The sequence below is a fragment of the Rhipicephalus microplus genome, chromosome X (assembly GCF_043290135.1).
Source record: "Rhipicephalus microplus isolate Deutch F79 chromosome X, USDA_Rmic, whole genome shotgun sequence".
NCBI lineage: Eukaryota > Metazoa > Arthropoda > Arachnida > Ixodida > Ixodidae > Rhipicephalus > Rhipicephalus microplus.
Window position 1 is genome coordinate 489,489,121 of NC_134710.1, and position 21,993 is coordinate 489,511,113.

At 43.6% G+C, this 21,993-nt stretch overlaps 1 protein-coding gene and 1 non-coding gene across 2 annotated transcripts in view; both read right to left on the reverse strand.

The window, feature by feature from the left end:
* Window positions 1–1,777: 1,777 nt before the first annotated feature.
* The window catches only part of LOC142775061 (uncharacterized), a 34,779-nt gene continuing 14,563 nt past the window's right edge, over window positions 1,778–21,993 (reverse strand). The window contains exons 6-7 of the mRNA XM_075876380.1: window positions 5,150–5,336; window positions 1,778–5,020 (exon numbers count right to left, since the gene is read on the reverse strand). The gene's annotated coding sequence lies outside the window, so the exon portion shown is untranslated. The remainder of the gene's footprint in view (window positions 5,021–5,149; window positions 5,337–21,993) is intronic.
* TRNAP-CGG (transfer RNA proline (anticodon CGG)) lies at window positions 5,666–5,738 on the reverse strand. Its single transcript has one exon. It is a non-coding gene; the product is annotated as a tRNA-Pro (tRNA).

The following is a 21,993-nucleotide window of genomic DNA, read 5'->3' on the forward strand; positions in this document are numbered from 1 at the left end:
GGGAGATGATTACGATCTTCAGCGACTACGTCTCCGGTAAAGCCTTCAAATTCTACCTCACCCACATATTTCAAAACGACGAGTCATGGGAAAAGATAAAACAGGACATGATCGTTTGGTTTAAAGATTACAATGACGACTACGACGAAGACTTGCTTACAACCAACCATCCACAGACAACCGCATTCCGCCGTCACAGTCCACGCTCATTTCTCAAGGAACATAGCCTTTCACCAGATTTCTCTTCGCGAAAGCCAGTGTTTTCAAAGTCGTCGCTCCTGAACACGACACGAGACGTTGCTTACCCACCTAATGCACTTTATTCTTCGTCTCGCGTACGTGGTCCACCACTCGCGTTTCAATCACGCGGCTTTTCAAGTGCTCCTGGCGCTCTCCGTTTGCCTCATAAGGACGCCGTGTTCACGATAGACGAGCTGGCGCACCGGGAACATACCCTGTCGAGCCATGCTCCTTCCGCACGGGTTTCTGCATCCCCATCCGGTGCATACACACTCGACAGTCGAAGCAACACCGAAGGCTCAGACGCATCGAGCGCCACACGCTGCAATTCGCAAGAGCCTCTCGTAGGGAATAGGGTAGAAGAAGCTTCTAAAGAACTTCCTACCAACTCTGAAGCATTATCTTCATTGCCCAAACTGCATGACGACAGCCAACAGACTACCAGCTGCCAACTGTGCACCACATGAAGTTGTCAAGAAAACCAGTGCGATGTTCAAGAAGGCATCCCACCGCAATGCGTTCCTCAGCAACATCAGCAACGCCAGCATAAGGAAGTCCAAGAATCGCAGACACTCCAACAGATACACCGACAAGGATGACGACGCAAAGTAAGCCTCTTAAAACACATTGAAGACGGGAGGCATCTTCGCATAAGCTATCAGCGCCAGAAACGCATTTGGCGCAAGAGATAAAGACTGCGCCTAAGATTACATCTTCGAAACCATAGAAAACGACGACAGAGACCAGAAAGCACCATCTGTACAACGCAGAGACAAAGACATCATTCTGATTTCATCAGCTGCGACCATCGCACACGAAAACTGGAAGCACACCGTCTGTTCCCGCCACGACACACAACTCGACGCCTTCAACATCCGAACTTCAAGTGCTACAAGGAGATCCAACCTTGTCGGTTCCTCACAAGAACTCAACCGATGTCATCGCCCGTGCAGATCTCCAGGATGTGGTTATGCCATCCAGGATGCAACAGCCAGCCTCGCCCAGCCGAGTTCTCTTAGTTAAGGCCGAACCGCTTCCCCCTGCTGTAGATTTTTTGTGCAAGTTAAGGAACTCCCTTTTGAAATGAAACTATGGTGCATTTTGACATTTATAGCTCGCTTTACCACCCGTTTTTGTTGTTTTGTTAATTGTCTGACGCGACTGCTTTCGGGGAAAGGGGTAATCCTGTAACGTAAGAAGGTAGCGATGGTTAGGAGTTAGGAGTTAGAAGTGCAGAATGAAATAAACATGGCGTATGAGCCAGGCCATGTCACCCATTCATCGTAGCGTCATATATATATATATATATATATATATATATATATATATATATATGCAATGAATGAGACATGGTGTCAGTCAGAACACCATTTTCCCCCACTCAACCATGAAGCGTCACACACTTCCCCCTCCCCCGAGAGAGCGTCAACTTATTGTGACAATAGTAGCGACGCAGTTTGTTGATTTGTATAATGCCAGTAGTTCTTAATGGTACTACGTATCGGTCGATCTTATAGTTCACAGGAGAGACTCTGCGAAGAATTGTGTAAAGTTCTTTTATGACCAATCTGAGCTTTCCTTTGTTCGGGTGCCAAGGTGTTTCGTAAAGGACCAATTCACCAGGATGGAGACCTTGTGGTAGGAATTTTCGGTCGTAGATAATCTTGTTCTTCTCATGGTAGGCAAGCGTGTTCTTGATTGCACTTTCCTTTGCTTCTTGCAGACTCTCAATTGGTGCGTCTAAAATTCTGTCATATGATGGGATTCCATACATGAGGTATGATGGTGAATATCGTGTTACTTCATGCGGGGTTCTGTTGTATTCATGGACGACATTCGAAAGATGTTTGACCCAAGACTTCTCTGGTTGCTTCTTCATTTTACACTTTAGCTGGGTTACAATCTTCTGATTCGTACGTTCGTTGATGCCATTACATTGAGGATGGTTGGAGGACGCGAACAATTGGTGGAGACCATTGCGTTTTAGAAACTGCTTGAATTTTCCAGCTGTGAAAGCTGGTCCACGACCAGATAGGAATTTCTGGCGCTTTCCTGCAGCAAAGATGGCGGTGATGCACGAAATGTATGCGTCACAAGTTTCGTTCTTGTGGGGAAACGCCCAGAGATACCGCGTAGCGTGGTCGATTGCCAAGTGAATAAATTTCTTTGTCGAGCCGCATCCTGAGACGTCACCCATAGTGTCTAATGCTAAAAGAACAAAGGTTTGTTCTGCTGGTGGCATTACTCGAGAGATCCGAATCTCTTGGTTTTCATCTTCTTGCAACGCTGACATATGTCACAGTGGCGGACGTAGGCTGAAATATCTGCGATGATTTTCGGCCAATAGTAGGATAATGACAACATGCCCAGAGTTTTTTTTACTCTGATGTGTCCGAACTGACAGTGTGCTTTCTGCAGAAGGCCCAGTCGAAGCTTGAGAGGAAAGCACACTTTGCGAATTTCTTTACGTGTCACAATAGTGACCAAGTTTTCCGTTGTGTACTCGCAGCGAGAGTGGTCATTCTGGTAAGTTTGAAGTTCTGGTAATGAAAGGAGTTAAACCATAGGGCTCCGCGAAAATGCGTCCGCCTCGATGTTTTCGCTGCCGTTTTGATGTCGAATGTTAACGTCATACACCGAGAGCTTCAGAGACCATCAAAAGAGCCGGCTATGGGGGTTTTTATGTTTTTGAGCCATTGTAAAGAAACATAATTGGTGACAACAGTGAATTGTCCTCCATGGAGATAGCAGTGCCACTTGTCAGCCGCGTCAATTGTAGCCAGGCATTCGAGATCTGTATTGGCATAATTTAATTCGTGCATGAGTAGCTTGCGCGAGTGATAGGCAACGGGGTGTTCTATACCATCACGATCTTGTTGCTTCAGAACTGCACCTAGGCCTAAGTTGGATGCGTCGCAATAAAGAGTGCATGCTTTCTCGCAAGAAAAAAATTGTAAAATGGGTTCTTTGGTCAGACAGTGTTTCATGTTCTCAAAACCTTTTTCACATGAGGAATTCTATTCTCATGGTGTGTTCTTTTTCAACAGCTTCGTAAGTAAGAAAACTATGTCATTGAAATACAGTATAAACTGGCGGTAAACGTTGGTGGTGCCTAAAAAACGCTGAAGCTCTTTCGGGGATTTTGGTCTTGGGGATCGCAATACAGCTTCTAGTTCTTCTTATAGGCGACACTGTACCGTGCGACACTCAGTGTCCCAGATATTCAATAGAATCTTGGGCAAAATGGCTCTTCATCATTTTAAGTTTCATATTCTTCATTTTTAGGGCATGCAATAGAGCTTGAAGGTGCTTTAGGTGCTCAGTAAGTGTGCCAGAAAAGACTACAATATCATCAAAATAATTAACGACATTCTTTAAGTTATGTTTTTTGATAACTGATTTCACAGCTATTTTGAACGTAGTAAGAGCGTTTTTCAAACCGAAAGGCATAACAAGCCACTCATGATGGCCATTTGGCGTGACGAAAGCTGTTTTTGGAATGTCCTCGGGGTTCAATCTGACATTCCAGTAGCCTCATCCAATGTCGAAAAATATTTTAATATTCCCAGGTAGTCTACAACATCATCAATACGTGAAATAGTTTGGTAGTCAGGCACTGTGGTAGAGTTAATCTTTTGATAATCAATGCATAAACGTGTGCGTTCTTCACGTTTCTTTCTGCAAGAATGACGGAAGCCGCGTATGGGGGAAAAATGGACACACGACAGCTTGCTTGAGAAGTAAGTCCACTTGCCTGACAATTCCCTCTTTGTCGGCCGGGGAGCATCGATACGGCGGTCTATGGATAGGGGCGTTGTTGCTGAGGGCCATGCAGGGCCGTTAATCTGAGATACATGCGAAGTGCATTTGAGACTTTGAGAAAATGTCCTCGTAACTGTGAAGCACCTCTCTCAAAGCAGCTTGTTGCTATGGTGAAAGGTGCGTGACATCAATTGCTTGGAGTGGTGTTGTATCAGTGGTGAAGACACACTTTGGAGTTTGAAAGGAATTCTGCAGAGCTTTGTTGTATTGAAACAACCCCATCGTGTTGAAGTCCAGTGACAGATTGAAAAAGGAGGCGTTGTCCAGGCCTAGCAACAATTCAGTCTTCATGCCTGGTAGAACGTGTGCTTGGACTGCCCGCTTTATCTTCTCTATTTACAACTGTATGTGTACGCGGCCAAAGTTTTTTGTGGTTGAGGTGACTTGTTGAACACTTATGCACGGATCCTTGAGCAACTGCAGCTTGAGATTTTTTCACGGAACTTCATTGATACAGGTAACAGTTGCTCCCATATTCAGAGTTGCGTTCACCATGTGTCCGTTCACGAGTGCACCAAAACGTATTAACGAAGTTTTGGGCCACCTTCTTCGCTTCCCTGGTTCTCAGTTGGAGCAGGCACCATTTCACGACGAGGGCACTCATTGTGCCAATGAAACTGATTTGGCAACCCAGCGGATGCACAATGTCGGCACTCACTGTGAGAGGTGCGTATTGATCCTACAGGGAGCCATGCTTGCGTAGATTGAGGCTCTCGATGCATGAGCTGCCGCTTTGACGACTGTTGGGAAGCATCTTTGCGGACAGTCTTCCGCTTGAAGCGCAGCAGCAAGCCACTTGACTGGGGTGGTGAGCATTAATCCAGCGAGGCGCCTTTCGATCGCCTTAGGTACACCGTCGGTCAATCTTGATAGTATGTGAACGTCTTTCAAGTCAGCGAGGCGACCAGGGCGCGTCTTCTCTTCGTAGTAGTGCCTCATGCGCTGTTCCCTTTTGAACCTAGAGTAAAAAAAATGGTGGAAAGGGTCACTGACAGGTGCAAAAATAGTGCTATCATGCTTATTGTGATACCTTCCCACGTATCTTCCGCGTCAAAAATCTTGGTGTGCTACCAACGGAATGCCTCACCTTCCAAGCACTCACTGATGCAGTCGATGCAATCTTGTTCAGACCAGCTGAGGTTGCTCGCCCTCGTTTCGAACAGGTGCAACCACTTGTCAACAGGGATGTCGTCTTCAGCTTCGGTGTATTTCGGCAGGCTGATAATCTTCTTTGGTGGGCTCACGATATTGCTGCGGTAGATCCTGTCGACTTACTGTAACGGATGAGACACGGCGGCAGTCAGAACACCGGAGTTTATTATGACTCTTCGTCTTCCTCATCTTCCTTTCCCCCATTTACCCATGAATGGTCTATACATTATATATATATATATATATATATATATATATATATATATATATATATATATATATAAAATAAGGGAGAGAAGTGTATACCTAAGGGCTCGTATTTCCGTGTTTTAACACAATATTAATGAGATATAACAGACAGTAATGCCAAGGAATGTACAGGGGAAATTATTAGAACCAATGGAATGTAAATAAGAAGAAAGAAGAAAGAAAGGTGGATGAAAAAAATACCAGCTGTGAGCAGGAATCGAACCTACGACCTTCGAATACCGCGTTCGATGCTCTAACCACTGAGCTATCACAGCGGCCGTCCCTCTATCCACTTTTTGGGGTTCATATGTGAATTTAGAAGTAGGAGTGACAGTCAGCGCCATCTATAAGCCAAACAACGAGTGTGAAAACACTCTTATTCGCATGTTTGGCGTCACGTAGCACGTGAACTTATTATGAGCGGGCAGCTGAATAATTGTCCCTCTTATACAACCTAAACACACCAAGTCTGCCAGTACGAGACCCTCGTTCAATGAAATAAGGGAGAGAAGTGTATACCTAAAGGCTCGTATTTCCGTGTTTTACCACAATATTAATGAGATATAGCAGACAGTAATGTCAAGGAATGTACAGGGGAAATTATTAGAACCAATGGAATGTAATTAAGAAGAAGGAAGGAAGAAAAGTGGATGAAAAAATTACCAGCTGTGAGCAGGAATCGAACCTACGACCTTCGAATAACGCGTTCGATGCTCTAAACACTGAGCTATCACAGCGGCCGTCCCTCCATCCACTTTTTGGGGTTTATATGTGAATTTAGAAGTAGGAGTGACAGTCAGCGCCATCTATAAGCCAAACAACGAGTGTGAAAACACTCTTATTTGCATGTTTAGCGTCACGTATATATATATATATATATATATATATATATATATATATATATATATATATATATATATATACGTGACCATTCATGGATATATATATATTTATATGGGAATATGGCACAAGGGGAGCGTTGTCAACAAGAAGAAATATATTTATTTTATTTATTTCCCAACAGTTTCGGGAGGGGTCCTTCCTTCGTCAGGGAATGAGTTATTTGTCTGCAACACCACCTACCCAACAGTTTTATCGTCCGCCTACCACTTCACTATTCGCGACGACCTTCTTAACCGACGCTCTTACAACACCGTCAACCACCAGTGGCTACCAGTGATATCCGCCCCGTGCGATCCGAAATACGTGATTCTTTCCGCTCTGATCCACAGAGGGCATATTTAGGCTTATCTAAAATTTACCACCGCCTTCGCAATTATACTTGCGGCACTGCTGAGCAGTATCGAAGACACAAGTATCTCAGACTCTACATTAGACACTCTTTGAATATCTTGTATGTGTATCGCGCTACTTCTCACAAAAAGTGTATTCGTATATGTTTTCTGGCACATTAAGTTATATATCGTAGTTAAAAGGTATCGTCACGTTTAAATGCACACCCTAGAAAGTGAACGTGGGACGACCACCACTGCAGCTCTGTTGGTAGAGCATTAGATGCGCTATTCGAAGGTCACTGATTTGGTCCCTGTCAACAGCAAGCCATCTTTCTGTAGATGGTTAATTTTTCGAACTTACAATACAAATACTCTTATTAACATCCGGCATACTTTTCGTAGCAGCAGCGAGAATTCTCATTTTTACTGTGTCTAACAAATAACGACCGCTTATATTTTCACTTCTTTTCTTTAAGATACTTTTATAGCAATGCCAGCGCGCAAGACAATTATTGCTGGCTGAATTCTGATTCTCAAGTTGATAGTGCTGACACTAAGCTACCTCCATACATCGAGATTCTTTATATGTTTCGCCAGAGTTATCCATGGGTGTAGGTGATAATATTCGCAAATTATGCCTGATGTCACTCACGCCGTCTCGATCAAAACAATCGCGCGAACATCCCCGCGCACCTGATCGTTCGCTTTTTCGGCATTTTGTTTACTTTACTGGTATTGTTCCATAACACCTAATAACTAGCCACTGTAGTCTGCCGCATGCTTCAATGTCTGCGTCGTCTTCACTAAGAATTATGATACCGCTGTAGTTTAGAAGTGTTGCAGCTTGTGCTAGTTGGTATGACATGACGATAGTTATAGCGCAACAACAGAACGACGACACAGCGACAAGAAGCATTCCTCGTGTGCTTCGCGTCCTTCTTTTCTCTGTGTCGTCGTTCTGTTCTCACGCTATAACTATCGTCACCGCTGTAGTGTCGTATTCGGAGTTTCTCGTCGTGAAGGTTTGTTACGAAGACTACAGCGTAGAAAAATGACAATGTTTTGTGTGTCATGGGTTTCACATTTCAGTTTAAAAAGTATCGTAGATGCAAGTTAGAAAGATCCTTACAACTATGGTGCAACCAATACTGACATAAATAAAATTTACCGAGCTTTTATCCAAAAGAAGATATCTTGGCAATTGCGTCTTCTGTCTGCCGACTAAATTATTCAAGGTGTTCGTATGGTTGAAGCTGGTCGATTCTTGCGCGTTCTTTTTTTACTCTCCACTGTATGCATATAACGTTTCTGCATGTTTCTTTTGTGCAATTGGTCTTGGGCAACCTGCTGCTACAATATGCTTTCAACTTTAATTTTATTTCATCAAATAGCATGAAAACACACAAAGACACAGAAAGGAGGCTACACGGGCGCTAACTTTCAACTGACGTTATTTTTTTTCCAGAAAAGCGATATATATATATATATATCTATAAATATATATATATATATATATATATATATATATATATATATATATATATATATATATATATATATATATATATATATATACATATATACAAACGATTGTTCATGCACAACGACTTCATCTGAACACAGAGAAACTGTGGACGTTATGCAGAAATGCTGCCATCTGTTGCTGTCGTGTGCATACCGCCATGTTAGAGACTCAGCGTGGCGTAGTGTACACACAGTCCGCATGTGTTTACGTATACGTATACGTATACGTAAGGCTTTTTGATGTGACGCCTATATAGGCTGATAATTGCAATGCTGACGCATTCGTGCGTCTCTTGCCGCACACAGAGGGAAACTCGGAATGTTGAAGGAAAAAAGGTAAGCGGTAAACTTTATTCCTTTTTATTTTTCAAGCGGATGACGTTTTTAGCATGTGCTCTGGCTACTCCTCTTGAAACATGTTTTTGCGGTTTCCTTTCTAGACGAGTAAAACATAGAATAACATTTATATCGTGTTCTGTCAAATTGCTGCACGCCGAATCAAGACAGTTTTTGCAAATTTTTCGCTGTCAGCCGTTCAACACGCGAAGGCGACTCGTAGGCTTCAAGCAGAAGTCACGTTCACGCAACGAGCTATATCACAGCTAATTACGCTCGCCTACATTTCGTTGAATATGTTGTTTTGTTTGATACGTTTCGGAAACGATATGCGCTAAATTCGAAGTGAATGCGCATCATCGGATTATTCTGACAACGGAGCCATGGTGCTAAAGCAGCTTTGTTTGATGATGTATCGTTTGCTCTTCAGAATTGCGACAAGCTGCCGTTTAGTGGGATCACTTGTGGATGACAGTGAACTTTTTTTATGCATTCGCGTGCTTGGCACAATAAACAAAATACGGGAACGCGCAGTTATCTGCGATAAAGTTTCTTGTATGAGCGTGGCTTCTGCGTGAAGCACAAGAGTCGCCTTCACTTGTCCAATGGCTGACAGTGAAAACGTTGCAAAAACTGTCTTGCTTTTGCGTGCAGCAATTTGAGGGTACATGAGAACAAGCGCTATTGCACGTCTTACTTGCTTGCTTGTAAAGGAGAACACAAACAGGTGTTTTGCTAGCAGTAGCCACAGCACGTGTTGGAAACGTCATGAGCTTGAAAAAATAACAAGGGGAAAAGTGTACGGCTGACCCTTTCTGTTTCAGCATTTGGAGTTTCTCTGTGTGTACAGAAAGGGACGCAGAAATACGTCGCATTGCTAATAAAAGCAAACACACACTTCACTTTGATATGCCTTACATGCCCCGCCGTGGTGGTCTAGTGGCTTAGGTACCCGTGACCTACGGGCTGCTGACCCGCAGGTCACGGGTTCGATTCCCGGCTGAGGCGGATGCATTTCCGATGGAGGCATAAATGTTGTAGGCCCGTGTGCTCAGATTTGGGTGCACGTTAAAGAGCCCCAGGTGGTCGAAATTTCCGGAGCCCTCCACTACGGCGTCTCTCATAATCACATGGTGGTTTTGGGACGTTAAACCCCACAAATCAATCAATCAATCAATATGCTTTACGTATACCTATGCGTAGTATACGTATGCGTTAACACACGTGCACTATGCGTACTGCGCCATGTGAGTCTCTAACATGGCAGTATGCACACGACAGCCGACAGCTATTTCGCATGAGGTCTATATAAACAAAATAAGCAACTTCACTCTTTTTTCGCAGCCCTGACGCCAGCAAAGCTAGTTCCTTTTCAGACTGCGGCCAAATGGGTGGATTATGCATTTATCATCTGAGAAAAAAGCTTGAGCTACCTCTCTAGTGGTTTGATTAGCATCGTTTTGAATTAGTACACCAGATATATCAAAACACAGTATCAGATGCATTCAGCGCCGTGAATGCACACGGGTCAAGTGTTGTATTCTCAGGTGCTGGTGTTTTTTTTTCGCGCTATTTCACAATGCAATACAAACTAGCTCAGCTTTCTGTATTATTGCAGTTTATTTTTTCGTTTGGCTCATTTCTTCTGCTTAAAATGTGTAATTTATTTTTAAGCTTGCCGTTATGCTAAGACAATGTCGAAGACAAAAGAAAACTAATAGAGGGCACGCAGACTATAGAGACACAAATATTCTGCTTACGAACACGTAAAGTAGCTATTTTGACCTTGCAATAAATGCTGTAACATACAATCAAACATATCTTAATGGTGCACAAATTTGAGAAACAATGAGGCAAATATGAATACTCCGTCCTTCTCGTGGACGTCTTAATGATCTGTTTTAAGCACTTTTTCAAAAACGCTCAGCTTTCTATTGTTTAATTTTGACATATACGTTCACAGTATGTGGCACTCGTATGAAATAGCTTCAAGGGATGCCGCCTATATTGTGGTTTACAGGAAGTTTCACAAAACTGGAAGCAAATGTTTTCAAAACTGCCCTAGAATGGGAAAATGCGAATGGTAAGGATTCATTCCTGGGAAGTCACGCATTATGCAATTGCTGTTCAGTGGTACATCAGTGTTGTACCGGAACAGCAACAAAGTCCCCAGAGAGCTCGCCGAAGCATTTTTGATTGAGAAAAAACACTTGTGTTTTCAGTCAGCTTTCACAGAACCTTGAAATCGGTGAGTTAGTTTTCCTCGCGCCAGCCTGGAATCTTGTTAATCTCGTCACAAAGGCTCGAGTCGCATGCAGCATGGGTTATGTAATCGACACGTAGGTCACATCGTGCCTTCGCTTTCCTCGTGACAAAGACTCAAGTCTGAGCTTGCAATATGTAATCCCATTGCAGCACCCGTGGCACTTTCAATTTCCTCGTGACAAAGAATCTAGTCTGAATAAGCCTAATGTATTTGCAAAGCAGCTCACATGGCACCTTCATTTTTTCACCACAAAGACTCAATCTGAGCATACCTATGTTAAAAATTAGCAATACAGTTCACATTACACCTTCTTTTCGTGACGAAAGCTCAAGCCTAAACTTGCGTTATGTTATCGCAATGCAGCAGAAATAGCACCTTCATTTTCCTAGTGACTGAGAATTAAGTCTCAATATGCGTTATGTAATCGCAACGCAGCTCACATGGGACCCTCTATTTCATAGACACAAAAGCTTGAGCCTGGGCATTCGCTGTGTTCTCGCATTGCAGATCACATATACCCTTTCCTTTCTTCGTAACGAAGACTCAAGTCTGAGCATGCCTTGTGTAATTAAAATGCAACACAGATGGCTTTTCTCGTGAGAAAGACTCAAATCTCTGCAGGGGTTTTTAATCAAAATGCAGCAAAGACGCTTTCTTCGGGAGAAAAGCCCAAGCTTGAGCGCGTAGAAGCAATTGAAGTGCATTTCACATGGCATCTTCGCTTTCCTCGTGACAAATACTTAAGTTTCAGTATGTATTAAGTAATCGCAATGCAGCTCATATGGCACCTTCGCTTTTCTAGTGACAAAGACTCAAGTGTGAGCACACATTATGTAATTGAAATGTAGCTCACATAGCACGTACGCTTTTCTCGTAACCATCACTAAAGTCTGAGCATGCGTTACGTAATCAAAATGCAGCTCACGTAGCACCTCCGCTTTTCTCGTAACAAAAGCGCAAGGCTGAGCATGCTAGAGTAATCGCATTGCAGCTCACATGTCACCGATGTGCCCCGCCGTGGTGGTCTAGTGGCTAAGGTACTCGGCTGCTTACCCACAGGTCGCAGGTTCGTATCCTGGCTGTGGCGGCTGCATTTCCTATAGAGGCTAAAATGTTGTAGGCCCGTGTGCTCAAATTTGGGGGCACGTTAAAGAACCCCAGGTGGTCGAAATTTCCGGAGCCCTCCGCTACGGCGTCTCTCATAATCTAATGGTGGTATTGCGACGTTAAACCCCATATGTCAATGTTAGCATGCGTTATGTGTTATGTAATTCGAACGACACACACATAGCACCCTTCGTTTCCTCGTAACAAAGAATCAAGTCTGTGGATGCGTGAGGCAATTGCGATGCAGCTCACAAGGCACTTTCGCTTTCCTCGTGATGAATACTCAGGTCTGTGCATGCGCGAAGCAATCACGGCGCCGGTCACAAAACACCTTCGCTTTCCTCAGAATAAATACTCATGGCTGTGCATGCGTGAAGTAATCACAATGTAGGTCACAAGGAACCTTCACTTTTCTCGTGACAAAGACTCAAGTTTGAGCACGTGTTATGTGATCGAAATGCAGCTCACATGGCACCATCGCTTTTCGCGTGACAAATACTCACGTCTGTGCATGCGTGAAGCAATCACAGTGCAGGCCACAATACACCCTCGCTTTCAACGTAACAAAGGCTCAAGTCTGCAGTGCCAATTTTTGGGCGTGTTGGTAAACGGAACTTGACGACATATTGAGCGCTAAGATACAGAGACATCAGAGAGAGGACTACAAAGTGCGCTAATTTTCAAAATTTTTATTTTCGAAAACCACAAACGTATATATCGATGCACAGTGGCGCTACCCGTCTATCCAATAGCCAAGCAGAAAAGCCCTTTTCCGATCTAAAAGGTCTACTGATCGTGCACTTACACGTGTGTCAGCCTTGCGAAAGATAGCACTGGTGAGAAGTAGGAGCAAAGTGGCAGTAGTGCGTAATCTGCACAAAGCTTCTCATGATCTGAAGAAAATAGCTAGGCGGGTAGGAATCAAAATGGCGTTCTCAGCACCACAAAACCTTGGCAAGACAAGTCGCTTGATAGACCCGCACCGCAAGCTAGCTGTCGGGTGCTCCAAGAACCATCGTGAACATTTTGTAGATTGTGTACAAGGAGTAATTTGTGGCCTCCCGCTGACATGCGATAATATTTCTATAGGTCAGATGGGTAGATGCCTTAAGGATCGTCTTCGCGAACACAAGCTTAATGTTAAAAACAAGAATAGTTATGCCCATTTGTCAGTACATTGCATCGTATGTGGTTGCACGCCATGTAGGAATCCTGCAGTGTGCGGGCGAAGCATAAATATAAAGACGTCTGAGGGATCATTGAAGCCAATGATATTTTTCGCAAAGGTGTCACATGTGTAGATGCACCGTCAGTTGATCTTTTAGAATGGGAAAGGGCGTTTTGCTTGGCTAGTGGATAGATTAGTAGTGCCACTGTGCATGGATATATACGTTGGCATTTTCTGAAATTAAAAATTGTTTAACTTAGCACACTTCGTTATCTTCTCTTGCTGATGTCGCTGTCTTTTAGCACACATTATGTCGTCAAGTTCCGTTTACCACCACGCCCAAAAAGACAATGCTAAATTCATTTCTTGTACATCGGGCTCTTTTCTGTGTTCTTCATAAAATTTGTGTTCAGTAGCTCCCCTCTTGATTCATGCCAACTGCCAACCTCGGTCAATTTACTTCTTCATCAGCTGCAAGCATCTACCAGTTAAAGTCATGCGGTTGTTTGTTGGACTTTCTGCTTTAGCCGGGCATGGCATCAGAGTCCTCAAGATTCTTAGAAAGGAAGGCAAGGGCAAACTCGGATGTTAAAGGACCTGCTGAAGACCTCCTTGTAAGATCCAGGAAGGATGCGATATGTTAGCAGAAAGTGGGAAAACTTCCTAGCGATTGTAAGCAGCGGCATGGAATTCGTGTGGTGGCAGATTCTGCTAGGCTTACGTGCCAGCGTCCCAAAGAAGACAGCTCCAACCACATGCAACGTCAGAACAACCGGCCACGTTTCTCTACCAGACTACGTTGAAAGTGTTCTTAAACTTGAACGTAAGTTCACCGTTGAGCCAAGGTTGAGTGCACTAGAACTTTCGAGCCTTGTACAACGGATATGAAAGTGTGCCCCTGAAGGTGAAGCAAATCTATGTGTATCGGAAGGGGTAGATGTGGTCTTGCGGAAAAATCTCTATGCTTCACGGGTGCCTGTAAGCCACGTAGTGTCGTTGTTGAAGCAGAAGCGCGCGTGCGTTCTGTCAGCGGATAAGGAGGGCGGATTTGCTGTCCTAGGGCAAGGTGGCTATAACGAGAAAACCAGTTCTGCAGTTGCCAATGTGTTTATTGAGTAAGTAGAGAGGAAGAAGATTATGTGCCGCAGTGGGTCATGCCTTTAGCGAGAGGAGCCAAGCGCGAGCGTTTGCCCGGAGTGCTGCGATTCCTGGGTCCGTTGCTGCCACCCGCTTTCCGCATCAATAGACCTAATGTGCAAGTACTACTTGCGCCATTAAACCCCGTTTCAAAGTGGTGGAGGTGCGGGGTAGAGTAGCAGCAACAGCAGCGTCAGTCAATGGCGCAGTGACAGGTGTTGTCTGAGAGACGGGCGGCAGTGCCTCGGAGACCTGTGCCTGTATTACCTCTCTGATGGCGGGCGCGAGACGCTCAGAAGTATCCGTTGCCGGGTGATATGACAGACACGAAAGTTGTCGGGCCACCTCCTCGCGCACATATTGTTCGATTTCCGACACGATTGTGTTGTGATCTCCACCTAGGGTCATTGCCGCGAGAGTTTCGTCGGTAGCCGCTGGCCGCCGTGACATGACCCGTTGTTTGCGCAATTCCTCGAAGCTCTGGCAAAGAGTGGTGAATTTGGACACGTTACGGGGGCCTTTGGCCAGCAGCATCTGGAAGGCGTCATCGTCTATCCCCATCAAGATGTGTTGGATCTTGCCGGCTTCGATCAATGAAGGGTCAAGGCGCTTGCACAAGTCGAGCATATCCTCGATATAGCTTGTGAAGCCTTCCCCCTGAAACTGTGCGCGTCCCCGTAGACGCTGCTCGGCACGGAGTTTGTGTACCTCGGGGCGACCAAATACATCGGTAATGGGTAGCTTAAAAGCACCCCAAGTGGCGAATTCCGAGTGGTGGCTGTTAAACCAGAGACTCGCTACCTCTTTCAGGTAGAAGGCCACATAATGCAGCTTCCATGTGTCGTCCCACTTGTTGCTTGCGCCTACCTTTTCAAAGTCTAGAGCCAATCTTCTACGTCTTGTTCATCGGTACCGTCGAAAAAAGGTGGATCGCGCACGAGTAGCGCAGTGGGCACGATGACCATTGGAGGCTGGGTCGTACCTTGCTGGGCGTTTTCTTTATTTATTTCTGGAATGGCAGGTAGTTTCCTATTGCGGAGTTCCAGTTTGAGTTACCCAGCACCTCCACCACTCTGAAACGGGGTTTATTGGCGCAAGTAGTACTTGCACAGCAGGTCTATTGATGCGGAAAGTGGGCGGCAGCAACGAACCGAAGAACCAATGCACTCGGGGCAAACGCTCGCGCTTGGTTCCTCTCGCTAAAGGCTTGACCCACTGCGGCACATAATCTCTTTCCTCTCTACAGGTGTAACAATTTGTCCCTTAGGAAGATAAAATTAGATACTAAATGTCTTTAAAAATGCGGGCCTGAGTAGATTGTGTTTTCATATTGACACAGACAAGAAAGATAGCCTGTAGATCAACTTCAACGTGAAAACGCACAAGCTTAAATAGCCGTTGAGGGTAATAATCTCAGAAATAGGGCCATGGCTGAAGAATCTGGCCATTTTCTTGCAGAAAAGGCTCGATATTTTTAAATTTGACGACCCTTCTTTGAATAGGCATTCCAAGGAAGTTGTATATTTCCTGAAGAGTAACCGAGACAAATGCTTTTTGGCCTGCTCCTTTGACATAAATAACCTATATTATTCCTTTGCCCCAAAATGAACTAATCATGTGCGTAGAAGAGTGTGTTCACACCTTTGGCGCGGTTGCTTTTTGGAATTCAGCCCAGATATCTGTTCAATGCTTTTTAGATTTCTTTCGCTGGTATCTCCGCTCGACATTCGCCATGTGGAATGAAAAAAAAATTATTTCAGAAGCAGGGCTTCTGCATCAGCTTCTGTTTGGCGCAAGTATTCAGTGACATTTTCCTGGCTCACCATGATAGAAATCTGGCACATGTCTCATCGAAGCACAGGATGGCAAAAGTTGTTAGATACGTGAATGATTACCCTGTCCTGTTCGAGCGAGAAGCATACATAACAGTAAATCAGCTGCGAACTGTTTTTACGCTTGCCTTAGCCAACAAATTATTACAGTGGAAGAGCCGTCCGATGACACGCTGCGGTTTTTAGACATTGAACTTGAATTCAAGCCACAGTACACGTGTTGGTAATACAAACCCAGAGATAGTTAGTCACTTTTGCTGTACCAAACTTCTCACTCGAAGCTAGCAAAAAGCAGTATTGCTAATCTGTGTTTTGGAAACGCATTGCGGAAATCCTGCCACCATGAAATTAAAACAAAATTTTAGAGTCAGTCTGAGAGGTTGTCCGCAGCAAGTTTCTCAGTGTCAGTACAGGTGTCGTTGGTGGAGGGTTTGTTTAAAAGATGCTGCTTGGATAGTCACCCTCCGGAAGCAGCAATCCAAGAGGCGAGAAGTAGGAGCAGAGTGGCAGTGGTGCCTTATCAGCACACAACTTCTTATAATCTGAAGAAAGTAGCTAGTAAGTTAGGTATCAAAGTATTGTTCTCAGCACCACAAAAGCTAAACCGGATAAGCCGCTTGATGGACCTCACCGAGGCCAGATGTCGGGTACTCTAAGAACGACCCCGAGCATTTTGTAGATTGTGTACAAAGAGTGGTATAAGGGCTTCCGCTGACATGTGGTAATAAAATAAACACGTGGTATATATAGGAACAATAATATTTATGGCAATTTGTCAGTACATTGCGTGGAATGCGGTTGCACACTTCTTTACGAATCCTGCAATGTACTGGTGAACCACAAAGTTAAAGACCTGCGAGAGACTATTGAAGCCAATGTTATCTTTCGCAAAGGTGACACATGTGTAAGTGCACCGTTAGTTGACCTTTTAGATCGGAAAAGTACGTTTCTGCTTGGCTAGTGAATAAACTGGTGGCGCCACTGTGCTTGTATATATACGTTGGCTTTTTCTGGAAGTAAAAATTGTTGAATTTAGTGCACTTTGTTGTCCTCTCTCTGATGTCCCTGTCTCTTAGCGCTCAATATGTCGTCGAACTCAAGTCTGACACGCGTAATGCAATCGACACGCGGCTCACATAGCACCTTCGGTTTTTCGTGACATAGAATCTAGTCCGAGCATGCGTTATGGTATTGCAATTTCGCTCACATGGCACTTTCGCTTTCCTCGCAAGAAAGAGTCGAGTCTGTGCATGCTTGAAGCAATCGCAATGCAGGTCACGAGGCACCTCCCTTTTCTAGTGACAAAGACGCAAGCTTGAGTATGCCTTGTGTAATCTCAACGCGGCTCACATAGCACCTTCACTTTCCTCGTGACAAAGACTCGAGTCTGAGCATGCGTTATGGTATTGCAATGTAGCTCACATGGTACCTTCGCTTTCCTTTTGACAAAGGCTCAAGTCTGAGTATGCATTGAGCAATCGCATTGCAACTCGGAAAGTGTCTTCGCTTCTCTACTGACAGTGAATCGAGTCTGAGTATGCGTGAAGCAATCACAATGCAGGTCACAAGGCCCCTTTACTTTCCTCGCGACAAAGAATCAAGTCTCAATATGCGTTATGTAATCGCAGCGTAGCCCACATGACACTTTGAATTTTCTCGTAAGAAATACTCGAGTCTGATCATGCGTTATGCAATCGAAATGCAGCCCATTTGGCACCTTCCCTTTGCTCGTAACAAAAACTCAAGCCTGAGCATGCGTTAAGCAATCACAATGCAGATCAAAAAGCACCTTCTCTTTGCTCATGAAAAAGACTCCCTTCTGAGCATGCGTTTTAATTCTCAACGAAGCTCACATACCAACTTCGCTTTCGTCGTGACAAAACCTCATATCTGAGAAAGCGTCGTGTATTGCAACGTAGCTCTCATGGCACCTTAATTTTCCTCGTAAAAAAACTCGGAGCATGCATTATGAATCAAAATGCAGCACATATGACACCTTCCCTTTCTTCATGACAAAAACTCAAGCCTGAGATTGCGTAAAGCAATTGTAATGAAGCTCACATGGCATCGCTTCCCTCGTGACATAGGCTCAAGACTGAGTATGCATTGAACCGTAATGCAGCTCACATAGCACCTTCACTTGTAACAAAGACTCAAGCCTGAGCATGCGTTACATTATCAAAATGCAGCTAACATGGTACCTTCATTTTTTTCGTGACAACGAATTGAGCTTGAGCACACGTTCGTTATCGTATTGCAGCTCGCATGACGCCTTTGCTTTCCTCGGAACAAAACTCAAGTCTGAGCGAGCGTTAGATGATCAAAATGTAGCACACATGACGCTTTTGCTTTGCTCGTGACAAGGCCTCTAGCCTGAGCATGCGTGAAGCAATCGCAATACAGCTCAAATGGCGTCATCGCTTTACTCGTGACAAAGGTTCAAGTCTTTGCATGCTTGAAGCAATCACAATTCAAGTCACAAGTTACCTTCACTTTTCTCGCGACAAACACTTAAGTGTGCACTCGCGTTATGTAATTTAAATGCAGCTGACACGGCACCTTCGCTTTCCTCATAACGAAGACTCAAGTCTGAGCCCCCGTTACCTAATCGAATTGTAGCTTACATGACACCTTCGCTTTCCTCGTGACAGACTCGAGTCGGAGCATTCGTTATGGTAATGCAATGCAACACATAGGAGAGTTTCACTTTCCTCAAGACAAAGGCTGAAGCCGTGAGCATGCGTAAAGCTTGCTTGCTTGCTTGCTTGTTCCTTTTGTTTTGTGGCTCTCACCCACTAAGGGGGATTGGCCAAGAAGCCGGTGGTTTATGCAAGTAAATACCTATAGATTTTCTAGATTAGGGGAATATGATTACTGCGTTTTGACAGCGAAATTAATTTGGCGCAATGTCAGAAAAAAAAGAAAAAAAGAAAAGAAAGGGGGGGAGAAATAATAGAATTTGTTGAATATCTGTGGTGGAATCTTTATATGAAATTCTCATGGAAGTTGAGTCATTGCAGTGTATCAGCTAAATAATAAGTGGTAGTGTGACTAGTAAAATTCGAGAGCTGATCGCTGACTCAGCAAGGTAATCTGCTTGTGTTATATATGAATTCACAGAGAGCCCCGCAGATGTTCCTGTCGCTGTGTCCCAATGAAATGGCCCCAAAAGACAAAATATTGGGAGTATTAGGTGGTATTTCTAATTTTCTGAATAAAATTTCGAAGAAGTTTTTTTTTTATTTTTGAATCGCTGACATGTGATAACAAAATGGTCGATATGTTCAGGTTCGTTACAGCTTGAGCACATAGGGGATGGCACCAGACCAGACCTGGTTAAGTAGAAATTAAGAGGTGGTACACGGCAACGTAATTTTGTTACCAAGACTTCCAATTTACGCGTGGGACACCATTTATTATTCCATGTGAAGTGCAGGTGCGATAAATCTGGATTCGGTATCATGGTTTTTGATAAGTCTTCAAGAAGAGAAAGTTTTCTAAACCTCGCTGCTGTTACATAAGCTGTAGGAGGCATGATTGGCACAATCGGAAGATCAAGAGATGTTCGCGCAAGTTTGTCAGCCATCTCGTTTATAAATATACTACGATGGCCTGGCACCCATATCATTCGCACTAGACGAATGTTTGCTGGGATTAATGATTTAAAAGTCTCTAGTACTGCTGATGTCGACGACAATGATAAGAATGAACACACGGATTACGAGTCAGTCACTATCACAGCTGTCGAATGAGTCACAGGAAGTTTACGAATAGCTAGTATAACGGCCATTAATTCCACTTCAAATATTGGTGTATAATCTGGGAGGCGTAATGAAAATGACCAAAATAATGAGAGAGAAAAAATAGCCACACCTGCCTTCTCGCCACTCATAGATGCATCCGTTGCAATTACTGTATTAGTACCTAATTGAGACAGGTGTTGTTCTAATAAACCAATCAAATATTTAGAGGGCAAGTGTTTAGCGTTCATGGGGAAGATATCGTCAAATTCTATTTGCACTTGGCCGATTGGTTTGACAGATGGTGTGATCTCGAATATATTAACATTTAAAGCATCTAGAAGTGTTTGAACAAATAGCACTTGGGGTTTATATACACGGGACCAATGCTCATTGAAAAAGACACCAGGCTCGGCAAAGAATACAAATTGTCGCCTTCTTAAAGTGAATTCAGAAAATTTTAAATAGGTGTTTACTGTTAAAATACGAAATCTGCAAGCAAGGGTGGGTATCCGAGCTTCTTGATACAAAACATTGTTAGCTGTGAATTTTGGCACACCTAAACAACTACGTAGGGCTTCCCGCTCTAAGAAAATGAGGGGGTTCCTTTTGTATGCTGGTCCACCAGAGAATAGTACACATCCGAATTCAAGAATCGGACGAACGTACATGCGATAAATCATGATCATCGTATCTCTGCGAAGACCGGAACGGAGGTGGCCAAGCCTACTCATCATTTCAACAGCGCGTGTAGCCTTAATTTTAATATATTCAATGTGGTCACGCCAGCTCAGTTTTTCATCGTACAGTACACCCAGATATTTAATACAATTAACCTGGGGTATTATTTCTTGGTGGTACTGAAGAGAAATAGTAACTGGTGCGTCCATCGGAAAAACTATTATAGCACTTTTAGTTACGTTCAGGTTCATATGAAGTTTCTGAAACCAGGTTTCCAATGTTGCCAAATAACACAGTAAAGTCGAATGTAGTGAATAAATGTCGTTGTCAGATGCAAAGAGCGCGATATCATCTGCATATACATATACGTGTACCTTATCACTCTGTGGTATTGAAATTACCAAATAGTTAAATAGCACAGGCGATAGAACAGAGCCTTGAGGAATACCTCTCGTTTGGCTATACTTCGGCGTGGATATACCTCGTTGGAAGCAATAAAATTTTCTGTCTTTTAAAAATTCGTATATCCAATTTGTTATGTACTGCGGGAACGTAAGCTCTTTTAGGACATTGATAAGAATAGCATGTTCAACACTGTCATATGCCTTGGCTAAATCAAGAGTTACTAGGGCCGCATATTGTCGTCTGTGCTAAGCAAGCTTTATACGAGCCTCTAAATCAACATGCACCCACCATATAGAGTAACCTGGTCTAAATCCAATCTGGCACGCACTGAGTATCGCATTATCTGTTATGAACTTCGTAACTCTAATGTAAAGCATTCTTTCTATTAACTTAACTACGTGTGATGTTAAAGCGATTGGCCTAATGTTATCTATCTGCATTCCTAGTCCCTGTTTTTTAAGAAGCGGTATTATTTTTGCAAGTCTCCAGTCAGGAGGTATCCAACTATTTTGAAGTGAATAGTTGACAACGTTAAGGAGGTCTTCAGGAGAGATGTCGAATAATATTTTTAACATTTCTGAAGTAACGCCATCTGGTCCAGGACCTGTGTTTGGCAGAATACGAACGACGTGCGCAAGTTCATCCCTACTTACTTCAATAAAATCATTTCCGAATGACGGTTTTGCACACTTTATTTTGATTTGTGATGTAAATCTCTTCTTCAATTCTATTGCAATTTCCGGTAATGTATTTTCCGAATCAGTTGGAGAAAAAATAACTGAGTCAATATTTACGTGCGTGTAATAGCTTTACGATTACGGAGAAATCTGAATAGAGCTTTCTTGTTGCCACTCTTGGATAAGTAACTGTACTGTTTTTCTTCATAATCGTCTTTCGCTAATGAAACTGTTCTCCTAAAGGTAACTTTAGCAAATAAATAATTTCTCCAATTAGTCGGACATTGGTTGGTGAGGAGTATTTTTCATGCAGCGTTGCACCGTCTATAATCTCTGGCGCAATCCGCATTCCACCAGGCAGATATGAATTTTCTCTTTGTTGAAGATATAGTGAACTGTGATTTTTTAATTGTACACTTTGG